Raw genomic sequence first — 14,163 nt, forward strand, 5'->3', positions numbered from 1 at the left:
TTCTATGTGGTGGGATCATAAAAACATGCGTACAAGTTAAACCCGTATGTCGACGTATATTCGCTTTTCTCTGTGTGTTTGTGCCCTGTATAGACCTTTGTAGTCTACCCCTATTCACGTTTGGCTTCCAGCCACAATCCACTAAGCTTCTATTGTGTAACCACAAGTGTACGTGGGTGAAACCGATGCTCTTAATGAAAAAAATCATAATCCTCTTAATAAACAACCAGTGGTAGACCTTTAATAACATACGGAATATTCATATATAAATTTAGTAGTTTCAGGCAGCCGATGTACAATATTTGGATTCTCTGCCCTTTATGAAGCTGCTTTCTGCAAGAAACAGCGTTTTATTGAGGGACCATGGATGTTTCGTTGTACAAACACTTTTTATAATGCCTTTGCTTTCAGAATGTTGTATTTCAATTTCCTTGCTGGATTTTGAAAGCGTAGAATATGTAGACTATACCTATCCTAACATTTAAAAACATTAAAATAGCCTACATATTAATCGAAATGATATATTTTATATTATTTTCAGAATATACAAATTCCAGTAAAGACAGGTATATTATATATTATTATTATTATTATTATTATTATTATTATTATTCTTGTTAATGCTGTTTGTTGTTAATGTTAATATTATCAATGTTAATTTATAAATTGAGGAGTTCTATGTAAAAGGAGCCCATCCTCGAATAGACTCTTTTTTAGGGAGATTGCATTTTCTTATCTGCCACACATTTTTTGGTAATCTTGCAAATATTGGTTTCGATATAATTTAATGTAGAGGAATATATAGGCAAATACTGGGTGAACAGTATAGAGCAGAACAGAAGCCTCGCGCGGCCTTGACTCCCCCACCTCCGCACGCAAAGCCAGCCGGCCGTGAAACCTGTTCTGCTCTATACTGCTCAGCCAGTATATCAGTTGTTGTGTTGGAGTCAGGTTGTACGTCAATTTGTTTCTGCGTGAGCTATAAACTGTCGATAACGGTATCGAATTAAAACAATAACAAAATATCTCCTTCGTTGTAAGAAATGGTGCAAAGTATCAAATTGAGTCAAAGCAATTCAACGTCATGTCGTCTGTTCAATAAAACCTAGACGGCAAAAAGTCAGCTTTTCAAAATACAATCATACCGGCAACTCAGCCATTCTCCATCAGGAGGCGTGTTTGCTTCTAATTCCTATGACGCTCCTTACGAACTATTTAGGTTCTTTAAGAAACCAATCAGTGAAACAGACATAGCATTTCGTCCCGTAGCAACTATAAAAATAAATCCATCTAAGGAGACAGATGTAAGAAGCTTATTTAAGTGTATGAAACCTGAAGTAGTTCAGTGGTATGAAGAGGTTTTCCGCAAAGCAGCTTACAATGATGAAAACTGAAAAATGATCATGATCCTTCGGACTTGTATAATCTATTAAAGTGAAGAAATATTGTCTGTATGTTTTTGTTAGAATTTAGCATCGAGCTCATAAAATAAATTGCTTTTTTATTGTAGGCTACTGTTGTGTAACTTTTTTTTTAAGTAAGGCACTTTGTTGTTTGTTGTTTTAGTATGTGTTATGTGATGCAAATCAAAATGAGTAGTTGGCCTTTCAACTTGTCGATAATGTGTTAAACATAAGGAAACATTCTATTAATTTATGTTTGTATTATTTGTTTTTTCAATATGTATTAATTGCGGTAAAACTAATATCAAAACGAGGATTTTGATCCTTTGACTATCTGATAATCTGTTAAAGTGAAGAAAATATCATATTTATATTGTTTGTGTTACTGTTCAACATTCTGCTCATGAAAAGTTTGAGTTTTTCTCATAGCCATTATTCCACACGTTTGTAAAACTAGGGCGTTTTTATACTTATTAAGCATTTAATGTAATAAATCTTATATTAAAATGTACCCAAATCAATATAAAAACGTAAACATTCCATATATTAGCTAATGTATGCAAGAAGGGCACTTCCATGAGTTTTTATAACAATTGTTATTGTTACTGTACACATATTAATGCATTGCTGAATGTGTTAAAGCATAAAATCAGAAGTACCGGTATGTCCTAAATAATTTTCATCATAATAATGACAAAATATGAAGCAGGATCCCAAACTGAACTTTCCAATCTTTTTTTTCTCAAAACAGCATATTCTGATATAGGCCCCACTTACATAGAACTCCTCAATTCAGGTACAAACAGTAAAAACTTTTCATTACCTTCGCCCTCTCGCTTCCAGATATGAGCCACAAATCACTTTCACTTAAAACAAAAGATCTAATTGTCATTCTTTTTCTTTACGACGCTTTCAACTGCAGAGTTATTCAGCTCCGAAACTCAAAGTGGGTAGAAATGCCAACGTTTTCGCCTGCAGTGCCCTTTAAGGAACTGAATTGTTTTTGGTCAGCTCAAAGATAGCGAGTTGGACTCGAGATATGAGACTAATCTCAGGCATGGGTTCGTTAGGCTGATAATCTGGTTAGGGGTTTTCCGAGGTTTCCCTAATTGTAAACCGAATGTCAGTTAATCGCATGGCGACTACTTTTATTCATCTAGTCAAAAGTTATCCTGGAGGAAACCGTGCTATAAATCTTCTTCTTCATTCAAGGATTAAGCTTAAAGCCTATTTTTGGTTCGCCTACGAAAATCTTCATTCTTGCAAATTCTTTCCAAATAAAGTCGAAAACCTTTGTTTTATTTTTCTTATTTTTGTTGATATTATTAAATTGCGTGATACTATAATATATCTCAAGATGTCTGTAATCACTTACTATAGAAACGGAAAAAGTGTAGTTTTCTGAAGTAAACAGCAATAGTAAAATCATTGTTTTGTTTTTTATTAGTTATAAAAATGGAATAAATATTAATGTATTAATTAACTTTAGTTTTAAAAAGGTCAGATAGCTTATTAAAGGAACGAATTTACAATTATGAATTATTATATGACAGATGTAGCATGTACAGGAAGCATAGAAATATAACGAGATTAAAAAAAAACTGGTGGTGGGGTATTATTGGCTGTAAAGAAATCAATTCAATATCTGAGAGTACATTTATTGGAAGCGTAAAATGGTGAATCGGTTTGGGTTAAATTAAACTTTAATTATGAAAAACTATTACCTTTTTTGTTGTATATTTTCCACCTAATTTTAATATTGAAATTTACACAGAACTATTTGAACATGTTGAGATTTATTCATTTTTATTTGACAATTGTGACATAATTACTGCATATTTTAATTTACCTGGAATATGTGACAGTAATTGAATCTGTCATTACAGAAAGGGCATGAGTCATTTTTTGTGCGAAAAGTTATATTCATTGAAAGGTATAGTTTAAAGGTAGATATGTCATTCTGGAGAAGAAGGGATTCAGTCACGAATTTGTATCTAATGTTTCACGGCTTGCAAATTTCTAGTCCTTGAAGAAAAGTCATGAGTCAGTAACTCGTGCCCTATCTGCAGTGAATGGATATACCAATGATGAAGTAAAACTGATATTCCCGCCTTCAATTCTGTTTGTTTTAATTTTTTTTATCTCTTTTCAAATGTCAACAATCCTATTAGTTCTGAGCTAGGTTACCAGGTTGTACGATAATTACAGATCCGAAACAATAAGCCATTAGCATATACAAAAATCCTAAAATGTAAGATAATATTATGTAATTATCTCGTTTTCATTTTACTATTTTCTTTGCCAAAATTTTATTCATTGCAGAAAGATCATGAGTCAACAAATTTTATAAATGTTTCCTCAAATACTAAGGTGTCAAAATTGAAATTACACTACGCAAACTATTCCCAACGAATATGTTTATTGGAATTATTTTTGACAAATATCAATGTTGGATAGAAACAGTTTTTTTCTTGTTCCTGAAAAGTTTACTTTTTGTGACTCATGCCCTTTCTGAAATGACGGATTCAATTATGACGTTGTGCGAGGTTATTTGAAATCAAAATAATTATATAGGGGAGAGTCGGGTAGTATCGGACATCGGGTAGTATCGGACAGTGCGTTTCTTTCATCTACCACCATATGGTAGTACCTGAATGACATGGTTACGTTTCTCTATGCGATATCACAGAAACGTAACCATGTCAATCAGGTACTATCATCGTGTGGTAGATGAAAGAAACTCACTGTCCGATATTACCCGATGTCCGATACTACCCGACTCTCCCCTAAGTTTCTCAATATACTGGCCGAAAATTCATTAGAAAATTTCCTCCTTCATGAGGACTAGAATCAGCACTAATCTGTATCAATAGTGTAAATTAAAAAGAAAAAAAAAAAGAAAGAAAAGTTGACGCTTTAGACTGCGTGCTTACGGTGTATTGTGCAGAGTATTTCATTCACAATAATTAGTAAATTGCATACAAATTCGTCTACTATAGAACAATTAACAAGCTTTATCAATTTCGATATACCATAGAATGTATGTAATATTGTATACACATGAATATTGCATTTCGTTAACATTCCAGCTCCATTGTAACATTGTATTATAATAATAAATAGTAAATAACACACTTCCCATTTTTCATGACATGCCTATGTACAAAAGAGATATCCTGAGACAATTCCATTAAAATATACACATGTAATAAATTAAAATGTGTGAACAAGCAATTATTCATATCATTCAGTCATTATTGCACAACTGTTCACAAATGCGAAGAATATAGATTTTTCCATCAAGTGAAGCGAATAATGAAGTTGGCTGTCATCTATCGACAAGCTTCCCAATAGCAGCTCACTGAATCCACAGTAGCATTGAATTCTTGGGTGTTTCCAGCACAGCGAGTTTTGACAGCCTGTCATTGGGCAGGATGTTTGAACAAGGCCACATGTCCAAATAGTTAAACAATAGTTATTACAAGTAGTTTAAATACAATTTGCTTTACAATCCAAATCTCTATTACTAACATGTCAAAAAAGTAATCTATGTTTCAAAACAATGTTCATCATCCGATTAACAATTTACACATTCAAGGTATCAATTCTTTGCTATTAGGTTTATTGAGCGCTCTTTTATTTATCGTTTTGTTAAATACAGAGACAATATGGTACCGGTAGTGATACAGGAATTTATGAGAATATTTTTACCTTTTTACATTCATTAGATAACTGCGTTTCTTTTAGTCGTAATCAGAATAAGCTAGTTGAGTGTTCAAAACAGAATAACTGGCGTGACCATACAATCATAAGGTTAACAGTAGCCTAGTATCCCATCCAACATAACCTGTTCTTATAGCCTACAAATAAGAAAATAAATAAACATCGTAATCGTTTGTTTCTTTTTTTATTTGCGAAAATGGAGCAGATTAAACGGCATAATCCATACGCTGTATAATGTTTATCTCAGGAATTTATATTCCAATAAGAAGTTTATTTTCATCTAATTTTCTTATTTTCGAAGACAATCTAAAATAGACATAGTAGTATTAATTTGATCCATTGTATACCTTATTTATAGCAGTTAAGTAGGCAGTGCGGAAGATGATACAAACTCTTATACATTGACAGGGTTAATTATTTCTATATTTCCAGGGTCGAAAAAAGCAGTTTCCAAAATATTTTAGCCTGATTCAATCCAATTCAAGACAATAGGCCAGGATGTGTGAAATATTATCAATGTTACCATACATATAAATTATATTTTACACATATTGAATATTCGGGTGTGCACTATGTGCATAATATTGTGAATTTATTTCCACTCAACAATAGGATTTTATTCTTCCAACAATAATTTCTTTCTACAATTCGCCTTAAACGCTCTCGTCAACAATTGGATTTTCACTCAACACAGTATTCGTTATAGCACTCACCGACGACAATGACAATTTACTTGGACTAGTACGAACAACAATGGACTGTTAATCTTAACTAATATTTACAAACACTATTTACAAATCAGAACTATCAGTTCTCAGTTCACAGTTCTTCTAGCTCAGTCACTCGAGTTCACAGTATCTCGAACCACAGACCTTCAGAGACAGTTCACTGTACTCGAACTCAGGTCCCTCCAACTGCGGTCCACTGCACTCGAACTCAGGTCCCTCCAACTGCGGTCCACTGCGCTCGAACTCAAGCCTTCGGATGCTGATACAGTTGCGGACGCACACTCGAGTCGAACTCCGGTACACAAGACTGGCTTGCTTGCTCTGGCTTTCTCACTGACTGGCTGATTAATCAACTGAAAACTCTATCTCGTTCCTTCGCGACCGTAATTTATAACCACAGCGACGTAGCCTCGAAAGTTCCACGCGTCTCTAGAGATGGCACTCCAGAAAAATCCAGAGCCCTCTCCTCTCTACCAGCACCAGATGCGCGCGCACTCTCTCTCCACTCTCTCACCGCGTAGGCCCTTTCCCCTTACTTCTCTCCGCTGCGCGCCGTCCCCGCGCGATCTGCTTTCTTGCGGGACGCTGGTCGTGAGTTCGAATCTCACGTCGCTGTCACAATATGTATTTATTTTGTATTGTATGTAGCAATAAATACTAAGACTAATATTTGTTTTTGCTACTGAAATAAAATAAAATAAAACAAAATAATTTCCCTGATATCTCGCTGCCAACAGCTACATTGCGGCGATTAGGCCGAACTACACGTCTGGGTGTACTTAACGAAGGGATCTGGTAAGTTTAACGGACGTAGGTTGCAACATCGATACTTACACATTTTGTTGGAATTAGAGTCGTGCATAACCTGTTACGAAAGGTAGAAAAGGCAGATTGCTACTTAACGTCTGGCGCTATAGACAGTATGCGAAGCTCTTCCGTCTCGCGGAGTAGTCCAATGTTCGGTTTAACGAATGTCCGAGTTTTACTCGGTTGGACAGCTCTGGATCATAAAAGACAGATAATATTAAGCCATCCAGAAGTTCCAAGAATCGTTGCAAGAACGCGATTATCATCGTGTACCTTTCTAATGATATTTCCTCCTCTCTTCTCATCGATTGAAGTACGCATCATGAAACTACAATCATTAGAATTGAGAGTGCTTTTATTTTTGTTAATAACTTATCTCCCTAAAAAGGATTTATTAGAGAAATAATAATACATCCACTAGAGTAATTGAAAGACATAGGCTATATTAACAACTCCTTCAGAGGTAGCCTATGCATTTTGAGTTCAAAGTATGAACGTTAGGCTACGATAGTAAGTGTGTACATATTTGCTCTTCTCTTTTGTAAGTAATTGTAATTTATTTTATTCTTGTATTTGTTTGCACGTCAGATTTCATCTAAGCATTACGTTTATTTCTTTTGTTGTTATCGGTGTCCATTAATTGATTTATATATTAGTTATGAAGATAAATATACCAAAGTGCCCAATCAATTATAACCCTATTTCAAGCTAACTTACTTACTTATGGCTTTTAAGGAACCCGCACATAACCCCCTCATCGGTCTCTATCCTGTGCAAGATTAATCCAGTCTCTATTATTATATATCCCACTTCCTTCAAATCCATTTTAATATTATCCTCCCATATACGTCTCGGCATTCTCAAAGGTCTTTTTCCCCTCCGGCCTCTCAACTAACACTCTATAAGGATTTTTGGATTCACACATAGTGCTACATGCCCTGCCCATCTCAAACGTCTGGATTTAATGTTCCTAATTATGTCAGGTGAAGAATATAATGCTTGCATTTGCGTTGTGTAACTATCCCCATACTCCTGCAACTTCATCCCTCTTAGCCCCAAATATTTTCCTAAGAATTTCAAGCTAACCCTTTTTTTAATTAGGAAAAGTAAATTTCCTTCAATTACTCCATTTGTGTAGTTACAAAATGTCATCAGAGTTCCTGTATAGTGAAATGCGCTTGATATTCTGTCCTCTATATCTGTGGTTCTGTTTTACCAGGCGCAACCGCTTCAAGGCCGGATATTCGAACGAATGTCCAACCTCGCCGGTTGATCTGCATACGAAGAGATGAATTCCAAACTGGCCTAAGTCCAAATGACAAGTTGTGAGAACAATGAAAAAAAAAAAAAAAAATAAATAAATAATAATAATAATAATAATAATAATAATAATTTTGACGCCCTTAGTTTCTGCATGTGTTTTTCCAAACGATCGAAGACAAAATTTAAGAGAACCTATTAAATAAACTTACACATTTATAATATATAGGCTTGAAAAGGATAAGTGAAAACGTGAACAAAGCAAGTTAAAATCTTACAAAAAAGGCTTAGGACATTTTGGAATCCAACTCTTCATATATAGAATCTTACAAAATCATATAAAAAGGTATTGTTTAAGCGGTGAAATGAATCATTTCCATAATCTCATGATTTCAACTCACAAACTCTTTAAAAGCAACATTTATTTCTTGACCAAGACGAAGTACATCATTCTAAGTAAACGCTCTAATCTCTCTCTTCCCTCACCTCCACTCCCCTTCCCATCTCTAACCTTCCCTTCCCTCCTCAACACCCCTCTCTTCTTCTCTCCGCTCCACTCCTTTCCACTTTTCTTCCCTTCTTTGTCCTTTGTCTCCTGCATCTTTCCCTTCATCTTCTCATCCGCCTTCGTATCTTCCTTCTCCTTTGCCTTTTCTTTCCTTTCTCCTTCGTCTTCTCTTTGTCCTTTGTCATCTTGTAATTAATCTTCTCTTTGTCCTTCGTATTATCTTTGTCCTTCTTATTCCCCTTCTCCTTCGTATCTCCATTCCCCTTTGACTTTTCCTTTTCCTTCTCCTTCGTCTTCTCCTTGTCCTTCGTCTTCTCCTTCTCATTCTTCTTTATGTTCTCGTTCTCCTTTGACTTCTCGTTGTCTTTTGTCACCTCTTCTCCTTGTCTTCTCCTTCATCTTCTCCTCTCCGTGTATTCTCTTCTGTCTTCTTTTCTCCCAGTCTTCTCGTCACGTCTCGTGTGTTTTCTTCTTTAATCTATCATATTCCAACTCAGCTCGTGCAACCCGAACCCAATCTATCCCATCTCGTCCTATCTCACCCTTTCTCCCATTCAATTTCATATTGTTCTTTCTTCTCACCTATTTACATAACATTTCTTTCCATTCTTTCGCTCCCATATTTCTTCTTAATTTCTAATCTCATCTCTTTACATAACCTGGATGCACATAGAATTTTCAGTATGATCATGGAGGTTTTCGATTTTTTTTGAGAGGAAGAGAAAGCGATATATATATATATATATATATATATATATATATATATATATATATATATATATAGAGCAAATTATTATTCCTTAGACTATATGTAAAGTAGGCTATAGGCCCGAGATGGAAGTTGGAATAATTATTGTGCATATGAGAATTCTAGACGCCATGTTAAATAGTCTACATGTATGTCTCAGTATTTCATGCACATCGCTTAATACCATAAAGCAACTTTTGTTCAATGTCTACATAGAGCGCACATTTTCTACAATCTCTGAACGAATACTCCTTTTGTAAACATGACATTTAACACGTCATAAATATTTTTACTTCAGTGTAGTAATTTTAACTTTATTAATGTTAAATACAGTGAAAAAATATTTTGAGTTCAATCATAAGATTTATCTATTTTCAAATGTTTATTTGCTACAATATGTATGAAATATTAACGTTTTCGCCTTTTCGGCATCATCAGATATGTTAAAACACGTAATCTAGAACTTGAACAAATTAACGAATATACATTGTAATATACATGGCAGATAAATTTAATTAGTTTTATGTATTAATACATAATTATCTGTCATGTATATTAAAATGTATATTCGTTAATTTGTTCAAGTTCTAGATTACGTGTTTTAACATATCTGATGATGCCGAAAAGGCGAAAACGTTAATATTTTATACATATTGTAGCAAATAAACATTTGCAAATAGATAAATCTTATGATTGAACTCAAAATATTTTTCACTATATTATATTAGATTTATCTGAATACAAAATGAAGTGCAAAATAATGTTAAATAGTCTATACCAGGGACGCAGAACTGGCGAGAGAGGGGTGGAAAGCATGGGGAAAGCGTTAGTTCCCCGTCCACAGTCCACCGGCGTTGAATGACGTATCCGTGGCTCGTACGCAATCACATAACACAGACACTGAATACAAATGCCCTCCCCTACCAAGTCAATGACGCGGGGATGGAAGAAAGGAGTGAGTGACGTATCCGATGAGTGACGCAACACCACAATTGTCGCCTAGTTCTCCAAACCTGGTCTATTACCAAGTAAAGCACACTTGTAAAAAATTCTGCTCGTCTATTCACTTGTTAAACCGGTTGAAGCATTTCTTTCCCGCACCACTGAAACAAACATTAGTTCAAACACTCCTAATGCCGCACTTTGACTACTGTGACGTGTCGTTCACTGACTTAAGCACCGAACTCTCGAACAAATTACAACGTGTTCATAATATGTGTATACGGTATGTGTGCAATGTCCGACGATACGATCATATTTTACCATTTTTCTAATCCTTGTCTTGGCTCCGGCTCAACGATCGTAGAACTTTACATATTCTTTCTCTTCTATTTCAAATTCTGCGCACCTCAACCCCAAGTTATCTGTTGTCTTGTCTTGTGCATTTATGCTCCAACCATAATCTAAATACTCGATCTCAGAACACCGGTACATTGAGTATACTTCATCATAACACTTCCTGGTACTCTTCATCGTTCACCGTTTCAATTTCTCGTCATTGGAACTCCTTACCTGATACCTTAAGGGGCTGTCAGACATTTACTAATTTCAAAACCCGGTTGTCATATAGGCTGCTTAGACTGTGAGCTTTCCTAAAATATATTTTTTTCTAATATATAATTTTTATTTTTAACATAAATTTTCTTTATTATTTTAACAATTCGATTCACATTACTAAAATTTGTTTGATTTTTAGAATTACATGTAAGTAAACTTGTTTTCATTTTATTATTATTATTATTATTATTATTATTATTATTATTATTATTATTATTATTCATCTTCTTCATGGTATAGGCCTCATGGCCTGTTCCGGCTCAATACTCCATCGCTTTCTTGGTCTGCCAGGGTCCCGTCTTCCTCGTGGTTTATAATTCCATGCCACTTATTATTATTATTATTATTTATTATTATTAACTTATTATTATTAGTTGTTTCTATATTGCTGCTATTGTATAGCTATTATTCTAATACTGGTTGAGTGGAAGAGAAGGCTTAATGGCCTTAACTCTGTCAGTAGAAATAAATCTATTACTATTAATATATGTACCGTATGTCTCAGTATTGCACTCACACCGTTTAATCCAATAAAATAACTTTTGTTCATTGTCTACATAGAGCGCACATTATCTACAATGTCTGAACGAATATTCCTTTTGTAAACCTGACATCAAACACATCATAAATATTTTCACTTCAGTGTAGTAATACTAACTTTATTAATATTTTTTTACTTTCCTATCATAGGGTTTCGTGATGCGGATTTCGTTTAGATTTTTCTATATTGCAGTATTCGCAATTAAATTTATTTAAACAAGTCAAAGAATTGAATGTATTAACCGTACACAAAGCATACGTAATTACTTCACTATCAAGCCATGAGAATGCAGGTTTGACCTTTTCGTTTTAATTATTAAAATGAGAAATTATATATGGAGAGATACAGTGTGCCATACGAGTTAAACATAAATTTATATTATTTGTTGAAATAACAGTTGCATGATAATGTTATACTTTATATACATAGCAATAACATTTATAAATCTGTGCTGTTAAATTGTGTGTGCAAACACATTATCATGGACAAATTTGCGTCTGAAGCTTACCTAGTCCTGAGTGGGAAAATGTGCCAATAAAACATCACACACAGGGATTTATTAATAACTTGATCGTACTAACCATATTTACTTGACTAGGGGAATGAAGATTTAATTAGCATTATAATATATTATTCTCTGAAGATCATGAACTTTTAACATTAGGTCCTATGACACAATTCTAAAATAAAAGATTAACAAAAATAATTGAAGGAAAGAAACGAGAAATAAATAAAAAAAATCTAATGAAAACAGAGAAAAGAAAGACATTCGGATAGAAGCAGAGAAAACGAAGAAGAGTGAAAGGAAGAGATGGTAGATAGTAAGGAAAGAATGAAAGAGAGAACGCAGAAAGAAAAAAGAATATACGAAAAAAAAAAAAAAACAAATCGAGAGGACAGGGGACAGAAACAAATAAAAAGAGAGACGAAAAACAGGCAAAGAATGGAATGAAAGGATGAAGCGAGGAAAGAAAGAAATAAAGAAGTTAAGAATGAACTAGAGGAGACTTGAGAGAGAGAGAGAGAGAGCGAGAGAGAGAGAGCTTATAGAAAGATAGGTTGAATTTTGGAGTAAAGAAAGAAAAGAAGAAGAAGAATATAAGGAATTTAGAGTGCAAGAAAGAAATTGATAACAACAGAAAAGTAAGATAAAGAAAACAAGTTTGCCGGGCGATCACCCATTTACAGTGAGGACGAAACAGGGAATGTTTAAGTCCAGTTAGTAGGAAAATATAGGAACAAGTACTTACTTATTTACAAATGGCTTTTAAGGAACCCTCAGGTTCATTGACACCCTCACATAAGCTCATCATCGGTCCCTATCCTATGCAAGATTAATTCAGTCTCTCTCATCATATCCCACCTCCCTCATATCCATTTTAATATTATCCTCCCATCTATGTCTCGACCTCCCCAAAGGTCTTTTTCTCTCTGGCCTCCCAACTAACACTCTGTATGCGTTTCTGGATTCGCCCATACGTGCTACGTGCCCTGCCCATCTCAAACGTCTGGATTTAATGTTCCTCATTATGTCAGGTGAAGAATACAATCTGTGCAGTTCTGCGTTGTGTAATTTTCACCATTCTCCTGTAACTTCATCCCTTTTAGATCCAAATACTTTCCTAGCAACCTTATTTTCAAACATCCTTAATCTCTGTTTTTTCTCAAAGTGAGAGTCCAAGTTTCACAACCATACAGTACAACCGGCAATATAACTGTTTTATAAATTCTAACTTGCACATTTTTGACAGCAGACTGGATGACATAAGCTTCTCAACCGAATAATAACAGGCATTTTCCATATTTATCCTGCGTTTAATTTCTTCCCGGGTATCACTTATATTTGTTACTGTTGCTCCAAGATATTTTAATTTTATCACCTTTTCGAAGGATAAATCTCCAATTTTTATATTTCCATTTCGTAGAATATTCTGGTCACGAGACATACAATAAATTCTCAATTAATGACAATGAAGGGACTGAAATACCTAATTTTTTCTTTTGTGCTATTCTTCCAATTGCAAAAAAAAAAAAAAAAAAAAAAAAACCAGAAATACACATATTTAAAAGCTGGAATAATTTCCTATTTACTTTCTGCAATGCGTCTTTCAGTGATGTTAAATTACTCAAACTTCCATAAGACTATTGAAGTTTATTTCGAATATTATATTGTAGTAATTTTATTTCAATTTATGCTTAGGCCTATTACAATATTATGTGCCTAGTGTGAAGATTAATAATTACTCATACAGAATGATAACGTCACTGCCGCGGAAGAATGTGAGGTAAGAGAATTGTGTAGTTCTTACTTGTGTAGAAAAAAACAAACCGCGCTGCGATTGGTTTCCTATCTTTATTTGTCTGGTTTCTCGCTCCCCTCTCCAGCTCTCGTCTTTGTCCCATAGGAAGTAATATCCGGTAAACTTTAACTCGGAGGCTTTGTACTCCCCAATAGAGTACGCTTGATGCTTCCACTTTCAAACTTGAAAAGATGAAGAAACCTAAAAATATCCCGAAGAAAATAAAACTTGCGAGATGAAAAAGTGAAACAGCGAAGAGAGATATAACTTCACAGAGCAGTTAGCGCGACATGATTTTGTCTCAGTTTAAGATATAATAATATATAATAATAATAATAATAATAATAATAATAATAATAATAATAATAATAATAATTGTAAGGCTTAAATTCTATATATAATGAAAGAGTTATTGTAATTGTGCTCATTGACATATAAAATCACATTTACATGTTAAGTACATGCAATTTATTTGTGTGTGTTTTGTATGACGATAACATATTTTGTAGAAAGTTATGAATAATCCATAGCTATAAAATTTGCTATAACAGCATTTCCTCTCGCCTAAATGAGTAATTACTTAATATA

The sequence above is a fragment of the Periplaneta americana genome, chromosome 9 (genome assembly GCF_040183065.1).
Source record: "Periplaneta americana isolate PAMFEO1 chromosome 9, P.americana_PAMFEO1_priV1, whole genome shotgun sequence".
NCBI classification, from domain to species: domain Eukaryota; kingdom Metazoa; phylum Arthropoda; class Insecta; order Blattodea; family Blattidae; genus Periplaneta; species Periplaneta americana.